General features: G+C 47.0%; 1 protein-coding gene and 1 pseudogene across 2 annotated transcripts in view; one reads left to right on the top strand and one right to left on the bottom strand.

The window, feature by feature from the left end:
• The window catches only part of NHS (NHS actin remodeling regulator), a 342,634-nt gene that overhangs the window by 256,034 nt on the left and 63,668 nt on the right, over positions 1-22,932 (bottom strand). The gene's annotated exons all lie outside the window — the stretch shown is intronic.
• LOC123594866 lies at positions 3,948-4,465 on the top strand (annotated as a pseudogene).

Raw genomic sequence — 22,932 nt, 5'->3', positions numbered from 1 at the left:
GACCTGGACTTAAGTCTTAGCTTGCCCGTGTACAAGCTGTGCAACCTTGGACGGGTAACTTACTTATAGGAAGTCTTGGAGCTTTGGTTTCCTCACCGGTAAAACAGGGATAAAAGCAGTCCTCCATGGATCAGACTGCTGTGGGAATGGAATGCCACAATGTGTGTAAAGTGCCTGGAACAGGGCCAGGCACATCCTAAGTCTTCAATACATGTTCGTACACGCCCGTCTTATTCCTGCAGTTAGGCGGCACATCAATTAAATTTCACTGTCTGTGACGGGCAAGACAGCACAGTGGTTAAAAGCCCACAGGCTCTAGGGCCAGACTCCCTGGGTGAGAATCCTGGGGCTGCGTCTCACTGGTTGTGTGTCCCTGGGCAAGCTGCTTAACCTCTCTCGGGGACGAAGGTGTTCCTGCGAAATATGAGGGGACAGTAACTCCTAGCGCTCAGGGCTTCAGTGACTGAAGATCCATCTACAAAATATTTCTAACAGTACCTGCAGCTTGTAAGCCTTTAACAGATGCTGGCCGACCTTATTGCCATTACACACTCTGACTTTGTGGATGATTATTAAAGTAGCCACAGATTCTTCCTCTCCCGGCAGATTGCGACACGGCACAGCAGATTTCCCATCAACCCGTAGAGTTGATTTCCCCACTCCTTGAACTGGAGCTGGTCGCGTAACTTGCTTTGGCCAACGGACCGTCAGGAAGCATAATACAGCAGAGGCTTGGGAAAGTGCTTGGGAACTGGGGCTTGCCCCCTGTTGCTGCCCTGGGGAGCCCTCTGTCTTGTGAACGAGCCCAAGCTAGCCTGCTAGCGGATAAGAGGTCACACGGAAGAGAACTAAGGCACTCTAGCCAACAGCTGTGCCCTAACAGCTTGCTAACAGCCAGACTCGTCCCAGCCACCGACTAACCTGCCTGCTGGCCACGGATGTATACGCAAGCCCAACACAGGTTAGCTGAACCGGCCCAGAGCTGAAAAACTACACAGACAACCCACAGAACTGCGAGCCAAATGAATGGTTGTTGTTTTAAGCCGTTAAGTTTTAGGGTGGTTTGTTACACAGCACAAGCTACCTAAACCAGGCCTTCTTAGAGTCTAAAGTACAGTTCTGTGTACCATTCTAATTCCTGAATGCTTATCTGCCAGATTTCTGTGGCCAGCCCAAGAAATAAATGTTATAAGGCATTTTAAAATACACACACACACACACACACACACACACACACACGAAGCCCTGTGCCTTGGCTAACTAGTTTTTCTAAAGAGAGCAAAACCCCCTCAAGACATTTCTATTAAAAACAGCTTAAGAGGAAAAGCTTCTTTGTATAATTATAGACACACAGATGGGATCTAGAAGCCGGAACATAACAAGCCAAAAGCTCTGTGGGTGGAAGGGACATTAAGACATAGGGCAGGCTCTCAACAACTACAAGCTTCTACTCATGCAACTGGGGACTGATGAGGCCAAGGGGTTAGAAGTGGCTCAAGGCCAACTCCTCTGAAAACTTTTCCTCAGCTCTTCTCACTGACATCGACCTCTTCTTGTTGACTTGCTACACCTGGAGTGTGCATTTAGGCTTTAGACCACGTCTATCCCACATGGCCCTAGAGGATGTACATCACGTGCACCGGCATCTTGTCGACCGAACAAAACGCTAAATTCTTTGAAATGAGAAACCCATCTCAATCCCTTACAACACCCAGCAAAGTTCCCGGCACAAATTAGGCATTCAAGAAAATCTGATCAGATTGCATAAAACTAAGCCATGCATGTTTAGAAATGCAGTGGTCATTATCTAAATCAAATGTGCCAAATTAGAAATGAATACATATTTTGTACCCATGGAGAGGCAGCGCAAGCCAGAGGGTCCAAGAACACAGAATAATGCCACACTGCCTGGGTTTGAACCATGACCCTTCAAATTACTAACGGTACCTCAGTTTCCTCCGTGGTAATAAAAGAAGCTATCTCATGAGGTTGTCAGGAGGACGAACTGAGGTAATATATGTAAGGCACTGTATCTAGAGCACGGAATACGGTTTGGCAATAAAAAGGAACAGACTTCCGAAACATTATCCTCAGTGAAAGAAACATTACCCCCATATTTCACAAAAGATAAAATCCCCAGGAAAGGCAGATTCAGAGAGACACAGAAAGGAGGTTGGTGGCTGCCTGGGTGGGGGTGGGACTGGGGATTGACTGGGCACAAGAGGTAACAGAAATGTTCTGCCATCAGAAGGTGATAATGGCAGCACTATTCTGTAAACTTACCCCAAAGCACTGAATGGTACACTCAAAACAGGTGAACTGTATGGTATGTAAATTACACCTCGATAAAGCTGCTTTAAGAAAGTGTGAAGGGCTGGGGCACCTGGCTGGCTCAGTCAGAAAGCAGAGCATGCGACTCCTGATCTCAGGGTTGTGCGTTCAAGCCCCACGTTGGGGGTAGAGTCTACCTTTAAACAAAAAGTGTAAAGGGCTTAGAGAAGAATGCCTGGCCCAGAACAAGCACTACATAAGTGGTGTGTCAAATAAATAAGCATTGTTTTCAGGAAAACCTGGGCACGGCTGAGTCCCCAAGGACGCTGAGTCCACCCTAGTCTTTCTAACCCCTTGTTCACCCCACCACTCTTCGCAGGGATCTAAACCCGGGATCCTCTTCCCATGAGTCCAGGATGCTGCTAAGCCAGCCATATGTGTCTCCTTGGCTGCTATCGTCCCTGCAACTGCCAAAACGCTACACAGTTTATTAAATGCCTCTTGTTTATGTAGTTCCTGATGCCAAGCTGTATTTTATTATACTGAGCCAACTGCTCTTATGCAAGGTTTTTTTTTTGGGGGGGGGCGGTGAGGGGAGGTGTTGGGAAGAGAGAACGATCACACTATTGAGGGAGGGAGATCCCTTAAAACTGGGACTCCAAAGAGCAGCTGCTGATTACTCACAGAAGCCCAAACATCCCTGCCCTTGACAAATGTCATGCCACAGGGTAACTTTAACTCTGCTCAAAGTCTGAACAACAATACCCGCCTGGGTAGAGAGAAGGGAGGAGCTGGTGAGGCAGAAGAGAGTTCGAGAAAACGGAAAGGGAACTGGATTTACAAACAGGCTCTGCCACATGTGCAGGAACAGGGAGGCTTTAATTTCTAATAAGTCCTGAAACAGACAAGGGTCCCAAGCATACCATTCTTGCCAACTTGTGGCTTTCCCATCTTGCCCCAAACCATCCGCATGGAGTTCTCACTTCTCCCTGTTTTATCTCTGGGCGTTCATTAGGAACTGGCCCATTCACTCTGTTCCCTTCAGGTCACACGCTCAGTTGCTCACCATTTCCCACATCAATGCCATTGGAGACTATCTTCCCAGCCATTTAAGTGCGTCCATCCAAATTTTTCGAGAGGGAAAGAAATATGACTCCATCGCCTCACAGCCTCCTCAGACTTGGCAAAATGGATACCTGGAGGCATGCCCAGACCTAGTAAGATCAACCCACTTCCCCCACTCAATGTCAATGTGCATGCAATCATTCAAAGATTATTTATGAAGCACCCACACGTGACAAGACCTGGGTTCCAGCCCTAGAAGTGCTTCTCAAACTTGAGCATGCCTTGGGATCACCTGGAGAACTGGCAGAACACAAATCCCTGGGCCCTACCCCCAGAGCTACTAAAATTCAGTAGGGTTGAGGGTGAGGCCTGGGTTCAGCATTCCTAATAAGCTCCCAAGCGATGCTAATGCTGCCGGTTCATGGACCACACTTAGGGAGTGGCACTGGTCTAGAGGCCACAAAGGTGGTTGGCAGTGGAACTCGCCTCAGGTAGCTTATAATCCCTTACTGAACAGAAGACACAGGTACACACACGAACATGCACTACACAAAATTGTAACCCCACGTAAAACATGGTAAGTCTTAGCCTCTTTTCAGGCAGCCGGCAAGATGGCGGACGTTCAGACTGAGCGTGCCTACCAAAAGCAGCCAACCACCTTTCAAAATAAGAAGAGGGTCCTGCTTGGAGAAACCAGCAAGGAGAAGCTCCTGCGATAGTACAAGAATATCGGTCTGGGCTTCAAGCCACCCAAGGAGGCGGCTGAGGGCACCTACACTAACGAGAAATGCCCCTTTACTGGTAATGTCTCCATCCAAGGGCGGACTCTGTCTGGTGCAGTGGCAAAGATGAAGATGCAAAGGACCACTCATCCACCGAGACTACTTCTGCTACATCTGAAAGTACAACCACTTTGAGAAACACCACAGGATCATGTCTGTGCATCTGTCCCCCTGCTTTGGGGACGTCCAGATTGGCGACATTGTCACAGTGGGCGAGTACCGGCCCTTGAGCAAGACTGTACATTTCATCGTGCTCAAAGTCACAAAGGCCGCTGGCACCAAGAAGCAATTCCAGAAGTTCTGAGACTAGACGTCTGCCCACACCCCCAAAGAAAAGAATTTTCCCAATCAAAAAATACAAACAAACATGGAAGGTCTTAGCCTTAGGCAAGACCCAGACAGCAGGCGAGGGAAAATAAGGGGAAAGGTTGGACCAAAGTGGTATCCGTGTGTACACACGTGTATGAACACTGACCTATGAATGCACATATTTCCATCCAGGAGCTCTTCGTGGACAAAGACCTCACCTTACTCTTTCTGCTTTTAACACCTACTACAATGCCTGGTGCACAGTAAATGCTCAGTGGAATGTTTATGGAATGAATGAGTGAACAAAGAAACACAAACGTAGGCATTCATCCATGAAATTGCATGGAACGAAGTTTCATGTCTGGCAGCACATTTGTCTACCTTATCAAAAACCAATGGTCCCAGGAAATAATGATTTTTGTACTTAAGATTTTGATTTCAGGCTATTAATGTGATTTTGTCTAAAATATATAACTTACAAAAATGTACTAAAACTTGGTTAAGCTTTTAAAAATCAATGAATCAGCAAGCACTGCACAAGCACAAGGACTGTGCCTAGAATATTCTGTGCTGGATATCCCAGTGAGCATGACATATGTGGTTCCTGACCTCCTAAAGCTGGAAGTCTAAGGTTCTTCTGTGATGGTATTCTTCATACTTGAGTCCAAAGCCTCCAGGGGAGCTTTCCCCAAGATCTATCTCTAGTCAAAATGCCATAGTCCCTGGCTCTGAACCCTAGTTTGCTGGCGATGGGTCTTCAGGTAAATTACTTAACCTCTCTGTGCTTCCTCTTCATCTCTGAACTGCAGATAATAGTAGAACCCCCATCAAAGGACTAGAGTGAAGACCAAGGTCGTTGATGTCATGCACTTAGAACAGTGCCTGGCAAATAGAACGTGGCTGTTAAGTGAGCACTCATTTTTATTACCATTATCATCATTATTACTATCTTTATCATCATTGCCATCATCAACAGCTGAGCCCCTCAGGAGTACAAGACCCCATCAGCTTATAAAGTGTTAACCTGAGAAGTGACAAGATAAAGAAAACTGGACTTCTGAATCCTCAAAAAGCCCAGCCCAGTCTTACAGCTTTCTTGCTCCACCCCTATTTTTCCTGTCCTCCAATCAGCTTTCATAACAGCTTCTTGAAACATCCAACCCGGTTACAAATCAGGGCCATTGCTAGGATGGCTCAAGTCCAGGACCAAGCTGGCAGGATCAGGGAAAGACAGGCCCCTCTCATTCAGCCACACACAGTCTACTTGTCACCCTTTTGGAAACCAGTGACTCAGATGTAACTCTCCTGCAAGGTGGCAGCTGGTGGGCTTTGGCAAAGCACACAAAGGAAGCACATTCTCTCTCCTAGCGACCCAGGGCACCAAGGAGAAGGTCTTAACACAGTTCTCATTCATGGTTTAGCCTAATTAAAATGGCATTACCAGTTTCAATGGCGGGCTTCTTCTGCCAGCTGCAACTGGTTCCCTTCTCCGAAGCTTTTGCTTCTTGTTTTCACAGTTTATTGATCCCCAACATGGATTTGAGGATGCCTGGATTAAACGATAGCAGCTCCATTCTCTTTCCCCTCTCCCCTTCCCTGAGACAATTGTTTGCTGTCTTGGTTTATCTAAATTGGCTCAGAGGCCTCGCAACGGGCACAACTTTGTAAACCAGTCACCCAAACTCTTCTGGCTTAACAAATGGAGTTCATTCTATAATTTAGCTTAAGACTTTCCAGGGGCCAGAAACCAAAACCCTCTTGGCCTGCCCACCTCAAAAAGGCATAGTGTCCATTCTGGTACCTGGCAGGCGGAGGTGACAGGCAACAAAATGGATCTCGCGTCCCCTCTGCAAATTCTGAATTTCTTCCTCTCATGAGGGGGTTACTTGTCTGCGACGATCTCCAGGAAATACAGTGAAGAACTGAGTTTTTCCTGCCTTGGCTACAAACTGAGTGCCCCCTTGCAGTTCATGGCACATCACTCTTTAGAAGCAATGTGATGGCATTTAGGGAGGGGCTCAACCGCCACATCCAGCAAAAGCAGTTAAACTCCAACTTGGGATTTACAGGAACAGAGCTATAGGGTTGATACCATTTGGGATGAGAAACCAAGAGATGACAAAAGATTAAAGGACACCATCCAACCAGCTCTGTCGGTGGGCAAGTCATTTGGCTTCTCTAAGCCTCAGTTGCCTAGTGCAACTGAGTGCGGTTACAGCGGTGAGCTATGGAATATGCGAGGATTGTGATGGTGATGTGATGAGGAAGAAGAGAAGAACAAAGAGGATTAGGACAAGGAGGAGGATCACTCTTGGGTCTTGGGAGGTAGCCAGTGGGAGCTACTGAGCTGGCTGTTAGTCCAGATCAATAGCTAAATTCCTTTTTTTTTTTTTTTTTTTTTTTTAACTCCACAATTCCCAGCCCTTTTTTGGATGAGAAACTACATTTGATCCCTCCAAACCCTTAGTATTCCAGCTCCCAGTTTTTGGGGAAGCTAGCCCCTGACAAGGGTAGTAGGTAGGGAAATCAAAGAGGGGACTCCATTATTGCTTTTCACGGCTGCCCATGATTCCCTCTCTTCTGGGACCATCTGTGATGGCCAAATTGGACCCATGAGTAGAAGGAAATCCACCTATTCTCCAGTCCCTCATCCTCAAGCATGGAGTTCAACCTAGTAAGGGTAGAAACCAACAAGGACTCTAATTGAGCATAAAATTAAGCCCTTTCATTGCAACTTGGAAGATGACCACTAAAGGTATTCCAGGCATAAAAGGAACCTCAGCCCTTCAGATTCTTCTCTTGGATGAACGTTCGGTGGAAAGAGAACATGAAATCACCACGAGGCCCTTGTGATAGAGCCCACAGGTGCCTTATGCCACTCCCCGGTGCTCTCACAAAGTTTTTTCTTCTCCACATGTTTTCAGACCCTTTGATGCTCATAATAATTCTAAGCAGGGGACTTACTGAACTCAACAGATGAGGAAGCTGAAGTGGACAGAAGCAATATGGCACTCCCAAGATCACACAGCTGCACTAGAACAGTACAAATTAGCACCTCGGCCTCATTACACCAAACTTGTGCTCTTTTTCCCCCACCAACCTTCAAGCCCTCACTCAGCTGCTGAACTGAGCTTGTAAACTCCTTGCCAGCAGAGTGAGGGGATGGATTGCTTGTTACTAGAATAGGGAGGGAGTCAGTCGTCCTGAGTCTAGGTATCGAGGCACCTCAGAGCTAACCTACATTAATGCCCATCTGGAATGGGATTGGCAGTGGCTCGGGATGATGATAAGATGGTGTCTGTGAAGAGTGCTCAACTTGCCTCCCATCCAGATCTTCTGTGGCTCTTCCTGTCCTGAGTTTAGTCCTTTATCCCACCACCCAGCAGCTTCTCTTACTTGGCTCTCCAATGGAGAAGGCATAGATAACCCAGCCCAAATGAGCTCCAATGACATCAACTGGCCTATAAATCAACAGGGCCCCAAAGACTCAGACTTGGGCTTCTACACACAGTGTGCCCACTCTACTTCCTCTTAAACTAGGGAAGGGAGGCAACAACTTAAGGGCTCATATCAGTCCATAATATAAAACATCTGGGGCCAGAACAATGCCATACCAGCAGACATGCACTCCATGGAGCATGTTCATACATATACCATGGGGTGGGTACATCAGGGTGGTTTTAATGAAAAGCCTCCTGGGGCGCCTGGGTGGCTCCGTGGGTTGGGCGTCCGACTTCGGCTCAGGTCATGATCTCACTGTCCATGGGTTCCAGCCCCGCATAGGGCTCTGTGCTGACAGCTCAGAGCCTGGAGCCTGCTTCAGATTCTGTGTCTCTGTCTCTCTCTGCCCCTCCCCCGCCCAAGCTGTCTCTGTCTCTCTCAAAAATAAATAAATATTTTTAAAAAAAGAAAAGAAAAGCCTCCTGCCACCATTCTCTTTAAATCACTGCTCCGCTCCTTGCATGGCTTTGTCCCTGGACTACAAACCACCTGAATCAGTCTCCCCAGGACCACTGTAGGATTTCAGCCTCAGGCTTTCCCTCCTTTAGACTAATACACATCAGTATAGCTCCAGTGAATTAGAGACCCCAGAGTGAGCAGTGGCCTCCAGGGTTGAGTACATGCAGCAAAGGATTACTCCCCTGAGCAGAGGTTCCTAACTTTTGCCGTGCCATGGCTCCTTTGGCCGACTGGTGAAGCCTATGGGTCCTTCTCAGAATTCATAATGTATAAATTACAACATATATGATTGTAAAGCAAATAAGTTGTGTCGAAATGCAGTTATCCAAATACTAACCAGAAAATTGGGTCACAGAATATTACGTGTGTTTATCAACACACGAAATAACAAGGTCTAGCGGTGAGCCTACTACTCCACCAGGATTTTTATGTAATGGCATATTTTGAGATATCTCCAGAAACTGTAATATGATACAGAAATGCCTTTGATTTCTATCAGTGAGCAAGTCACAAGGACAGGTAGCACTACTGTGGTCTGTGTCTTTTTGGAATTGAAGGAAATATCAAGTTTCAGTTTACGGTTAGTGAAACTAAAGATGCCATTTTTTCCCGGACTTAAGGAATTCTATCCATAGACCATTTTGGTGGAAGGGAGGTTTCCAGGTTAGGTTCAATCCTTGTCCCAAAGAGGGCCTACCCGGATGGACTTCTGAAGAAGAAATGAATGAGCTATCTGTAGCAATGAGGACATATGTCAATAACTAGTTGTTGCTGGGAAGGACAGAGGGACAATTCCTAAATATTGAAATAATACCCTAGGCCCCTAACAACAAAGAAATGATGATGTTCTAGGGCATGGCATTACAAGCATGGTGAAGCCACAGCTAAAACAATCCCTAGCAAGGGATCCACAGACCTGCTCTGGTACAATGAAAATGACAGGCTCCTGCATTTTTCCAACTTGTATGTTACTTCTCTAGGTATTAAAAGAACTTCCTAACTCAGTGATCTGATGCCATGCCACATCCTTGGATAAAATGTCTAACATCCCAGAAGAGGTTGATGTGTAGGAAGATTACTTCAACAGCCATTTTTCATACCTTATCTCCCTGCCCCTCCTCATGCCATAGTTGATTGGACCAAGGGTGAGCACTAGATTCAAGAGTAGCCTAACTATTGGCTGGTCAGCAGCCAATGGGATGGCTTGATTTTCTTTAAATGATCTGGGTCAAGCAGGCACGCTCTCTCTCTCTCTTCTCTTCCAGAAAGTGAACGGAGACGTGGCAAGAAGGAAGAAATTATGGGTCGAAGTCAAAGCTAAAAGAAAACACAAAAGCAAGCCAGACTTTGATTCAGGGTCATAAAAGGGAAGGATCCAGAGAGAAGCTGAGTCCAGCCCATGGTAGAGCACTCACTGCACCGGAAACCACGAGCCCTGATGATGGGTCCCTAGAATGGCTTCAGATTTACACTGCTTTCCACTTCCTGTCTCCATAAAGCCTCCATTTTCTGTTTCCACAGTAAAATCTCATGAACAGAATTCAGAGGGTCCTTGGAAAAAAGTCACATTTTAATTTTCACTAACCTGCAACTGAAACTTAGCATTTCCTTCTCCTTCTGGGGAACCTTCTATGAGCTCTAAGATTAGATGAGATGCTCCAACAATGTGCTCCCAAGCCCCTTTCACCTACTCTTAGCAATGTAGAAACAATGTTCATTGCAATGTCCTCTTGCCCTATCTCTACCTCACCTTAGACCATAAGTTCATTGATGGCAGGAACCCTACTGGCCTCCTGTGGATTCGCAGGGCTTAGCACAGTAAATGTACTATACTTAATACATCTTATTGAATCAAATAAGGAATGAAATTTCTACAGGAAGTCATGGGGAAATAATAAACAACAATCCAATGACGCAAGCTTGGTGACCTAGCCATAGCTCTTCAAAGAGAAATAACGGAGCAGATACCAAACGTTGCAGGCGAATATTCGAATCAAGACCTCTCACACAACTGAACTAAGGCAATTCAGTTCTCTGAACATTTACTGGGACCTGCTATGGGTGACACTCCCTTCCCATAAGGATTTAACAAAGATGAGAAAGGCATGTAGGATGAGATACATACTATACAAGGCAGGTCCACTGGGGGCAAACTGTCACTAGAGCCGGAACCGGATGACCCATATCCGAATCCTGGCCCAACGCTTAGCAATAGCAACTGTGACAAGTTGCTAGACTGAGCCTCAGTTTTGCTGTCTGTACAATGGGGCTGACAATATTGATCTCATAGAAGAATTATGAAGATTAAATGCCACCATTACATTCAAGGACCTGGTACCACAACTAGTACATTAACAGACGTTCATTAAAGGTCTGGATCTTTCCCTCAGGTATTAAAAAAAAAAAAAAAAAAAGCTTAATTGTACATCAGCAGCAGCAAGGTTGTGGCAGTAAAAGAAATTTCATCTGTGGCATGTTAGTCCCAGATCTATTTTACCTATGACCGTGCTGGAAGAGAATCTTAGTGTATTTGGAGCAAGGTGGAAAGCAGGTTCAGCTCAGAGCTAGAGACCGAGATGGAGCCACGATGTGAGCCACGTGTAAACTGTTAACTTTTCTAGTAGCCACGTGAAACAAAAAAGTCAAAAGAAACAGGTGAAATTCATAATACGTTCCATGAAACCAATACACCTAAAATAGTATTTCAATATGCAATCGATAGAAACATGCAGTAATGATCTATTTTACAGTCATGGCTTGCACCAAGGCTTAGAAACCCGGTGTGTATTTTACATTTAGAGCACCTCACGTCTCGAGTGCCCGCCGGCCACATGCAGCGAGCGGCTGCTGTGTCAGACAGCCCAGGTCCAGCCCGTGTGGCGACAGCTGTGGGGGTCACCACGGTGGAAACGGATTCTATTTAGACAGTGGATGGGAGCTCAGAGTCTGGAACCAGACTGGGTGGAGATGCCGTCTCTGTCACTCACCAGCTATGTGACCTTGGGCAAGTGACTTCGTCTCCCTGTGTCTAACTTCGTCTCTAACAGGGGACCAGCAATGCCAGCTTCCGGAGCTCGTGAGGATGCAATGAATTAATGCGTGCCAAATACTTAGAACTGCATGAGGCACGTAGTGAGCTGTCCGTAAACGTTAACTGTTGCTGTTATGACAGCTCCAGAGGGGGGCGCAGGAAGAGAGCGGCACAGATGTATAAAGCCTAGAGAGGATTAGGGTTCTGCTACTTCCTTTTCAGAGTCATCCGTCTTGATGAGGCAACTCCGCCGTGCCCCTTACAGGCCAACGAGAGGGAGAACCCTGGTGCACAGCAGCCCGGCGTGAAACGGTCCCGGAGGGCGGCGGGCCCTCCGGTTTGCAATCTAAAGGCAATCTGTGGAGCTATGGTTCCAATTAGGAAAGCAAAGCTGGCCCGAATACCGTTCCCCACAGCTTGGCAGGAAAAGCCATTTGCAACAAACCAGACCATGTCTCCCATATTCTGTCTTTGTTTCTCTGTTCAAACATTTGTAAGTCGTTCCGAATTGGGGAGAGGCGGCAGCGGCAGCAACTGTTTTAAAAGGCAGAGCCATGATCAAATGAAGGCAGGCCAAACACACAAGTGGCCAGGGCTGGGGGAAGCCAGGATACAAATCACGAAAATACAGAAGAAATTAAGAGCAATAAAATTCACATCTGCTGAATACAAGCAATTATGTCTTCCTGGAAATGACTTCTGATTCTTATAGATTAAGAACTGTCTATGTCTCTCAACGTACGACTGGTGTTTCTTTTAACTCTCACTCAGATACGCCTGTTTCTCCTTCCTGCCATTCCCGGCCCGGCTTCTACAATATTGGCCCGGGTTACTATCGACGCCTCCTTTTCTATTTACTCTTTTATTGAGGGGTCACATACGTACAGCAAAGTGCAGAGATCTCAAGTCTACAGCTCAAATGATCATCGCATACATCTATCTCCAGCCAGGTTAGCAGTGGATAGAAAATATGGGTGGGTACTGTTTGGTGAAAGTTTGGGTGAAAACATGGAGTATTTCCAGGGTCCCAGCAGACTGCCTTGGGCCCCGCCCGAGATAACCACTCTTCTAACCTCTATCCGTATAGATTAGCTTTGCCTGGGTTTGAACTTCATATAAATGGTACGCCTCCCTTTTCCTTCCTGGTTCCTCAAGCACGTACTTAAGCGTATTCTAGCAGAGACGCAGAAGGGAAGGCGGCAATAGGAAGTGATCAAGGTCACGAGGTCTGTCTCATTTATACAACCTAATACCGAAAAACGGCCCTAGACGGCCTACCAACATGCTCCACTCACAGCCTCCGATGCTAACACATGAACATTACCACTCTAGGTTCCCACGTCCGCTCCTGGGATGGCTCAGTAAAGCATCGGGCGGTGAGCTGGGTCATAACAAGATTCGCCTTCGTCTGGAAAAAGGTGAGGAGGTCTCACTTCCCCTGGGGACATCCTTTTCGGTGTAGCATGCCAAGGAAGAGCTGGCGACAGCCAGGCTGGGTGTAAAGCCCAGCTGTGCCACTTCCTAGCTGTGTGACCTCGCGTAGGCTTCTTCACCTCTGGAGGGCACGGTATAGACCTCAGAACGGGCGGCATGCACGTGTCAACACACGCTCACAGGTACACATAAACGAATACACGTGTGTGCACACATACACCTGAACATATATTTGCACACCCGAGTGCACGTGCACACACACACGTAGGTACCTCACCTCCCCTCTCCTCAGGACACAGATGAACAGAAATTCTCCTGATCTTCCTAGAAAGCCCCTGCTCATTAAAGCCCAGAGGTAAGAGATCAAAGTTAAGGAAGCGTGAAACCGGGAGAGGAGCCTCGTTCATGAGGAACATGTTGCCATAAGCAGGTCTGGGGAGCGCGGGCGTCTCACTCCGAGTGCACGCTGGGCTCCCTCATCCTGAAATGACATTGTGTGAGCTGGAATTCACAGAGCGGCCCCAAACCACCGCAGGTATTCGTGAGAGGAGAAATGGAGTTGGATTATTCTCGTTCTCAGAAAAGCAAACACGAAGATATAAAATCATGTCCCCCCACCCCAGATTATCATCTCAGAAATCCCATCCACTTCTAGCATTGCATAACACCCATGAAATACTCCAAAGCCCCAGGGCTGGAGAGAGAGAGGTATGCAGCATCAGGCAATATCAAGGTGTCCTTGCCTCTCACAGGAGTATCTAACAAGTCGAAAGATTTTTTTCCTAGACAGCAGTGAAAACATTTTTTTTTAATGTTTATTTATTTTTGAGACGATGCAAGAGACAGAGTGCAAGCAGTGGAGGGGCAGACAGAGGGAGACACAGAATGTGAAGCGGGGTCCAGGCTCCGAGCCGTCAGCCCAGAGCCCGACGCGGGGCTCGAACCCACGGACCGTGAGATCATGACCTGAGCCGAAGTCGGACGCTTAACCGACTGAGCCACCCAGGCGCCCCGAAAACTTTTGGAGATACTGCGATCATAGTAAGAAAATTTCCGGCTAAAACGTTTTCTAGTATAATTCCAAACGTCCTAGAACACATTTCTCTCCAGCATTTTACCCAGGAGGTTGCCATGAATGAAAATACAGTGCCATACTTACTTCACAAGAGGGTCAGAAAGAACCCTTAAAACCCAGTTTTAAAGATCACCTCAACAAGGCTAGGGGGAAGAGGCTGGCACAACGATGGAGTTTAAAGACCTCTGCAGTCCCAGGGAGGCCCGTAGCTTCCTGTATGAAATCGACAAACACCTTTCTAAGCAGAAACAGTTTTATACCCCTTTAGGGTACACATAAGGAAGGACCTCAAAGAATTCCAGATCTAGCAGTTTCTTCTTGTTGTTTTATGATTAAAGAAGAAAGGACTAGAAAATTCTTCCCCCTCACCCCATGTGTGTGTTTGGGGTGTGTGTGTGTGTCTGTGTGTGTGTGCGTGCATGTGTGTGTGCGTGTGCGCGCACACACGTGGCCAAAGTCCAAATTTTACTGTTGACTCCAAATCTTGCTAATACTGTGTCTATTTGTTCCCAAACTGCTAGCCAGCAAATGTTGATATGAGCCAAAATTACTTGGACTTCAGCCATAGCATGCATATAAAGACAATGAAATTTTATTTCCTTTTCCTCATCATTAATGAGCTTACTGGCTCAAAGTGCTTTAAAGTTCTCCAAAGTAGTTCTGTGGTTTATAAACACTCCAAGAGTATCCCTATAAAAACTACAATGTTCACCTGTCTCTCTGGCTCTTGGTTAAAAGACTGCATGAGAATTAGGGATCTGATTACCATTGAATCCCTTTTGGTAACAAGGCAAAGAGGCAACCGATGCCCACAGGTGCTAGTTAACAGATTACTTCACAAAAATAAAAAGGCGTGCTTTGAAAATTAGGATCTTGTGTCCCTAATGCCCAGCGGACATAGTTTGACTTTGGGGCAGGCAGAAAAGAAAAAATTCATAATTCTGACCTCGAGGTGAGTTCATGAAAAATCACCCCTTAGCTCTTGACTTTCTGAAAATAACCAGAGAGCAGGACATTAGGCATTTAATAGTGGCCTTCATTTCAGAAGCACATGGAGACCTTCCCATCTTGACAGCTATGCCCACCCAGCTCCTCACTGGCACCCACAAGCTCGAGGTACGCCATGAGGGAAAAAAGTAAAGCCTGTTTTCCTTCAGAAGACTTGGCGATGTTACTGACTGATTGCATTTTTATGACCATAAAAGCTGTTTAAAGCAGTTCCTAAATCTCATGCAAAAAACGTTTAAAATATATTAAGCCTAATTTTGCTATACAAAGACCAACCATGTAACCAATAAAGGAGATGCTGTTGAAGAATATTTGGGGACATAGGAAGATATTCTTGTTCTAGTGAGTGGAAAAAAAAAAAACGTTTAAAAAGCAGTACGTAGACTCTAAGTCCAAATTATTAAAACACGTCCGGGGAAAAACCTAGAGGATATACACAAAAATACTGAGAGACTCTCTTGGGGTGATAGATTTAGAGACTATGTTAATTTTTTTATATTTTGTTGATCTTTATTTTTCAAATTTTGTTCACTTAACAGGTCTTATTCTTGTAGACTAAGGACAAAAAAAATTTTTTTTTTAACTAACTTAGTTTTTACTCAAGTCCTAACTCTGACAAGAGTCCAAGATCAAGATTTGGTGAAACATCCTTGCTCCCAGTCGTCTACAACTACACACAACCACGTGGGTGGACCTCACAAACCTCATACTGGGCAGAAGAAGCCACACACAAAAGAGTACAAACTGGGCCCTTCGCTTACCTAAAACACACAAAACGGCCAAAGAGCACCATGAGGTCAGAAGCGACGGTGACAGTTACCCTGGAGCTGGGGACTCTCAGCATCACTGAATCTCCTGCATCACTTCCGGGGTTTCTAGCTATGCTCAGTGGGGAAAAGCTGGAAGCAAAATGAGTCTCTGCCAACTTTGTGTGCGGTGCCCAAACCAGGAGACCTGTTTAAAAACACCGTACCTACCCCTTATAAAAGACGAGTCTGGCGTCCACATGAAACGCCTGCTGTGCCCCGGGGGCGGTGACGCACACAGGACCAGCAATAACACACTCCTCCGGAGTTTCGGAGACACAACTCGGTCCGGATTCCAGCACAAGTACCAGGAAGGAAATATTTCCAAACTCATTCTTCCCCATACTTGGGCTCCCACCGGCTGGCAGTTCCAAACAAATAAACAAATGAACCACGACAAAGACACAACAACGACAACGACAGGAACAAAAGAAGCTGTCTGCACTGTTGCAAAAAAAAAAAAAAAAAAAACACAGAGACAGCCAACCAGAGAGTTCTGCATGAAAATAATGCAGGAGGACTTCCAAATCCTTCTCACCCCCAGTTCCCAACATGCTGCTACTTGGGACCAAAAGAAACTTCTCTTTTCAGGAAGCAGGAAAATGAGAAGTTGGGAAGGGCAGGGGGAAATGCGGTGACGTTGTAGAAAAGGAGAAGGACTTCTGGGTGACCGCGGTGTGCTGGCTGGTCCAGTGTTACCTCCCGAGTCGTCCCAGCCACCTGTAAAGCAGGCCCTGTGATCTCCCCTAAAAAGTGGGGGCGAGGGACAGGGGGGACAGAGGCACAGCCACTTAGAGTAGCGCTTCCTCACCTTGGCTGCACACCAGGATCACCTGGGGAGCTTTGAAACACCCCGATGCCCGGGCACATTCCAGACCGATCGCTTTTGAGCCCAATGTGCAGCTAAGGCTGAGAAGAGTGGTTTAGAGCAGCACGTTAAATTTTCGCGCCCACGCACTGCCCACACACAAAGTCGGATTCTGATTCAGTAGATCTGGGGCGGGGCCTCAGAATGTGACGCTGGCGCTCTCGGCCGCCCCTGATCCCCGCTTGCCCCGACGAGGGTATAGACCACAGCCTTTCTGAGGCTGCGGGCAACTTGATGAGCGTGCATTTCAAAAAAGGAGCAGGGATGTTCAGCCCCACCCCGTTAATCACTAGAGGCTGCTGGAGAAGGAATGGCTCCCTGCAGGTTGCTGGTGTGCGAGGGCCTTCTACACGCTCCCTTACTTGACAAGATATTAGGCGCGAGCCATACCAGAATGTGCATTAACGAGACCCACATGTAGCTGCCGAAGAGTAAACACTCACTTAATCCCATGTAGCTGAACGGCCTAACAAACGAATTAGCTGGTGGCATCCACTTAGGATATATGATCCAATTTATATTATGATTCCTTTCTAAAGGCTGAACTGATTTTGACACATATAAAAATGTGGTTTCAATCACCCAAAATTGCACCGTTTGAGCAGGGGGAGAGAAAGGTTTTTAAAGGACCCAGACCTGAGGGGAGCAGAGAACAAGGTGAAACGAAGGAGAGCAGTGCTGGTCCAGGGACTGTGGGGGTGGGGGTGGGGGCCTCAGTGCCGCCGTCCAGGAGCCCAGGGGACTTTTACCTCTGCTGCGGGGTCCGCTCGGCCGACCGTGGAGGTGCAGCCTGGAAAAAGCCCGGAGACTCCCTCACCACCTCCCAGCCCACACTGCACTCACATCCGCGGACAGCTCAGAGGCCCCAAAGTCACTGCGACGCACCCGCGCTACGGGGAGAGGATGGGGCTCTGTCAGGCCCGGCACGCCGTCCTAAGACCAAACAAAGCCTACGGGGCGTACGTGGTCGAAGAGCCTCCATAGTGGCCTCAGGTGATGACACCAAGAGGGAGAAAGGGCAACTACCGCAGGGGCTGAGAAATTCAGGAGTGCGTATCCAACACTTGTCAGTCCTCAGCTTTTCCTCGGCCCCACCGTCACGGCAACCGTACGAGGTCGTTGAGACTCGCCCCTCTTCACGCATGAGGAAACTGAGGCACAAATGCCAAAGTCACCCGACCGGGTAATGGTGTTGCTTCCAGAAGCCAAGTACGTAATGAATGTTGCTGTGGTCCCGGGCCTACGCTGCTTCCTTGGGCCTTGCTGGGCCAGCCACCCAACTGCCGAGACGAGCTCTCGACTGTGTCCCTGAGCCGATTCCAACAGCTGTCCACGTGAAGAGGCTCCCAACGCCACAACAGCGTGGCTCCGTCTGCCCATCCAGCGGCCGAAAACAGAAAGAGCTACTCTGTCATCATGTGCTTGGCACCAAACTAGCAATTTTCATATATCTTATTCTGATTTTCAGAGAGAGAACAAAATCAGGTCCTGAGAAATCATATAACTACAAAACCACCCATTCGGGCTTTCAGTGAAAATCTGCTGGTTATTTTTCCGACCCCACAGCTACACTGCCATGATGTTGCGTGATGACCCAAACTGGCCGTGGCAAATTTCCCCGAAAGAGCATGAAACATTCATTTGTTCTCTTGACACGAATGTGCTTTTCCGGTCAAACCAAACTCCTTGTGGACCCTCAAACAGGCTGTGGCAAAGACTGCTACAAATTCATTCTCTGTTCTCTTTTCTACCCAGGCTCCCTTGCAGGTACGCGTAACCGTGTAACTGAGTTCTGGCCGATGGCACGTGGGTAGAAACAACGTGTTTGTCCTTCAGGCCTGGCACATAAAAGCCTTCTGCACAATCCTCCAATCCCTCCTCCCTCCACTGCTACCAGATTCAGACGTTTTGACGGAGGACTCGAAGTGACCAGGGAGTGGCCGGGCCACAAACAGAAGGAGCCTGGGCCCCCGAACGCCAGCATGGAGCAGAATACGCCCCTATCAACCCGCACTGGACTGGAACATAGACCAGAAAGAAAACTTCAGTGTGTTATGCCACAAAGACTTTAAGGCTTGTCTGTCACCCTGGCTAACCTATTTATTCTCACTAGCATACAGATCACATTCATTTCCTTTTTCTTGCACTTTTACGAATCTTGCCTGTCGTATAAGCCGGTGATTTCCCAAGCGCTGTCCGGCAGGAGGAGCTTGTTAGTAAGGCAAATTCTCAGGCCTGAGTCCTGTCTTAATCAGAAACTTGGGAGGGGGTGGGGCATCTGGAGTCCAGCCATCTGTATTTTAACAAGTCTTCTAGATGATTCTGATGCATGCTCAAGTTTGATACCTATGGTTTTAAGAGAACTGAGATCTGATGAAATCTACAAGGCTATCCACCAGCCTCATCCAGCGCCTCCTTCTCTGATCTCTGTGCCGTCCACTCATTTCAGCGCTAAAGTACACATGGCCACTGTCATTGTGACCACACTGTTTCTACTATATGGTACACGCTTGTCCCAAATTCCCATGCGCAGAGACCATCTCCCTTACCTATTGGAAAATGCTGGAAGGAAGGGAGAGAAGGAGGGCATACCTATGATACAGAACAGCGAAGGATCCCCATTCAACAGATGGAAAATGTCAACTGCCAAAGACTGGCAAATACGGGCTTTTGCACTCACTGGTTGTGCGATCCTAGGCCAATGATTTAACCTCTTGGTGTCTCAGTTTCCCCATCTGTAAAGCTGGGATGATAATGGTGCCTACCTTTACTGGGATGTGATGAAGATGTAAAGAGGAAATTATATAAGGTGCTTAGAACAATGCCTGGCATACAGAAGGGTCTCCATAAGGTTAGGAATTCTATCCTATCTGGGGAAGTCACCTAAACTCTGAGGCTCGGTTTTCCTCCTCTGCAGAAAGAGGGGTTGCCAAGATGACTGGAGACGATGAATGGTAGGTTCTGGGCACAGGGAGAGTCATGGAGGAGGGCCCCCAAACCTGCCTTCTTCCCATCTCTTGGTCTTTGCTTGTGCAGTGCATGGAGGGAGAGAATACATAGACACACATCTCCGGGAAAACAGGCTGCAGCAAGCCAGATAACAATCAGCTCACACAGGATTTGGCCTTCCAGGGGGGTTTGGGACTAGAGCAGGAACTGACCAGCCCCCTAGAAAGATGAACTATGGGAGGATGGCTCCTTGGGTTCCCCAATTCCCTGCTTCATTTCTTTTTTTTTTTAAGTTTATTTCTTGGGGGCGGGGGGGTCAGAAAATGAGAAGGGAGGGAGAATCCCAAGCAGGCTCCACACTGTCAGCACAGAGCCTGATGAGGGGCTCAAACTCACAAACCATGAGATCATGACCTGAGCCAAAACCAAGAGCCGATGCTTAACCACCTGAGCCACCCAGGTGCCCCATTCCCTGCTTTATTTCTAAGTAAGAAACAATGACGGCAGCACTGACGTTGATCTGGAGAAATCTTTGTCCATCTTTGAAAACCTGCCCACAGTAGCTAGAGCGCAAAGGTTAGACACAGCTCTCCTGTTATTAATGGATACCTCCTTCCAGCTCACCCCTCCCTGAACTGAGGCAAGAGAGACAGGAAGATGAGGAATTCCCTTCGAAGCTTTTTTCTTGTTTCAGATTAAAAGCAAATTTGCAAGGTCAAGAAAACCCACAATGTTTACACAGAGTTAAGAGGAGCGAAGAAGGTGGGAATTTTAAGCTTTTTTTTTTTTTTTTTTTAATTCTCTAGCTTCCATCTGTCCTTGGGGTCTGTTTTCTCTTGAGCTTTTCAACTTGAAAACTCATAGCAGTGTGAATCAGTACACTTGGAAGAGGAATCTGGCAAGCTCTAGAAAAGCCAAAGATACACACGGTTTTCAACGCAGCAAGCCCGTCCCTAGGTTGACCATGACCCACACAGTAAGTTTAATTTCCCTAAACTGTTTCAATTATAAAGTAATGGGCTATCAAAGTAAACCGTGTCACCTCGTAACTGAAAGAAATTCCGTGAAATAGTAACTCCTCTTACCACGGGAAACATATTCTGGTCATTCTCAATGTATTCTATTTTACTTTTTTTCAACGTAGTTGCAAACCATCGGTTTGAGTTCATGACCCACCAATAATAGGTCACAACACACTCCGTGAAAAACACTGCCCTGAAAAACTCACACGTATATGCATAAAAGTGACATATGTTCACTGTAGCATTGTTCGGACGAGGAAAAAACAGAAACAACTGCCACGTCGATCAGCCAGAGAATCGATAAATGGAAGTACTTTCATATAATGAACTATACACAGCAATTAAAATGAATCAAGTAGAGCTACAACAGCATGAATAAATCTCCATGTATAATGCTGAGCAAAAAAGGCAGGTTGCAGAAGGATACAGAGTATAAAACAATGTATACCAATTTCAAACCAAGCAAAGACGATACTAAATGCTGCTTAGGAATACACACATATTAAAACATAAAGACATGCCTGAGAATTATGAATACCAATTTTCAGGGTATGGTTGTAAAAGGTGATGCCACTGAGGAATCCACATTACAATTTTACTTATAATAATGTACGTCTTCACGTAAATTCTGTTTCTTATATTATTCTCTATCTTTCCTGTGTATCTGAAATTTCTATAATTAAAAAAATTCCTCCATGGAAGTAATTTTTTTTTTAACATTATTCACTTTTGAGAGACAGAGTGGGAGTGGGGGAGGGTCAGAGAGAGAAGGAGACACAGAATCCGAAGAGGGCTCCGGGCTCCGAGCTGTCAGCACAGAGCCTGACGCGGGGCTCGAACTCACGAGCCGCGAGATCATGACCTGAGCCGAAGTCGGACGCTCAACCGACTGAACCACCCAGGCGCCCCAAAATTCCTCCGTGGAACTAAAACCCTGGGACAATTTTGCTTCTTCCTTTTGGAGTCTATGCAATAAAAATTCTCCACTTGTAGCCCCAATTCCCATCAGAGAGCCAATGCACCAATATGTAGACGCGTGGGAATGCGCACCCGCTCTGCCTCCCAACACAGCCAACGTGCACCAGCATCAAAAGAAAATGGAGGAGGTGGCACCAAGCCCAGGGAAGCTGGGGACACCGTGCCCCGATCTGCTGAGGGCCCGAGAAGGGTGCTGCTCGTGGTGGACCACTCTTCAGGGATTCTGACACTCCCTCCTACTCAAACACAGGGAAATGCTGGTTCGGAATAAATTTTACTGGTCTGACCTTCTTTGCAAATCACCAAAATTACTGCGGGAGAACTAAAAGAAGGTATTTCCTGATGAAGACATCCCCATCGTATAAATGGAGTCACTTGAGATTTCTGTCACCAGAGTTAGAGTTAGAAAGTACTAGATCAACGGAATCCTCTAGTAGGAAGGAGTCTTAGACCGGCGCTTCTCAAATGTTAATATGAAAGTGAATCCCCGGGGGAACTTATTAAAATGTGGCTTTGGGCACAGGAGGTCTGAGGTGGCCCAGGACGTGGGGCTAAGGACCACTCTGGGAACAGCAAGGCTTCATAGTATTTTCGGCCGCCCTCTGTTCTAAAGACGACCAAGGTGCTGAGGCCGAGGGAGAGAAACAACTTGCTCACTGTGTCTTGATACCTCGCCGGGACTCGAACCCGGCTCTTCAGAGTTGGGCTTCAGTATTTCTCCATTCATCCCCAGAAAGTCTCAGCTCCTAGATGCACCAATCTAGCTGACTAGCCACAGGGCTGTCAAGTTTCAGGTTGCTCCAAATCTACAGGGCAGCCTTGGCCCACTGTCTCCTAGACTCTTACCTGGTGTCGAACTGGGGTCCACAGGCCAGCAGCATCACCATCGCCCGGGAGCTTGTTAGAAATGCTAGCTAGAAAGAAGCCCGGAATTAATGAATCAGAATCTGCAAGTTATTTTTTTTAAGTTTATTTCTTTATTTTGAAGGGGGGAAGGAGCAGAGAGAGAGAGAGAGAGAGAGAGAGAGAGAGAGAGAGAGAGAGAATCCCAGGCAGGCTCCACATGAGGCTCAAACTCACGAACTCTGAATTCATGACCTGAGCCGAAGTCTGACGCTTAACCGCTTAACCGACTGAGCCACCCAGGTGCCCCCAAATCTGCATTTTAAATAAGCTCCCCAGGTGATCCATCTGTACAAAGTTTCAGATGCACCAGCTGAAATAATACGCAATCTCGCGTCTAGACCACAATTCCCTGCAGTGTCACTGCTTTTATCACAGGCAGAGACTGCCAGCTCGCTCACTTAATTTCCTTCTCTCTCCCCACCTCTCCCTCTCTCTGAAATGCTCAAACACACGGCCACCCACAAAATT

Source organism: Leopardus geoffroyi, chromosome X, assembly GCF_018350155.1.
Source record: "Leopardus geoffroyi isolate Oge1 chromosome X, O.geoffroyi_Oge1_pat1.0, whole genome shotgun sequence".
In the NCBI taxonomy this organism is placed as follows: domain Eukaryota; kingdom Metazoa; phylum Chordata; class Mammalia; order Carnivora; family Felidae; genus Leopardus; species Leopardus geoffroyi.
This window is presented reverse-complemented; position numbering and strand designations above follow the sequence as displayed.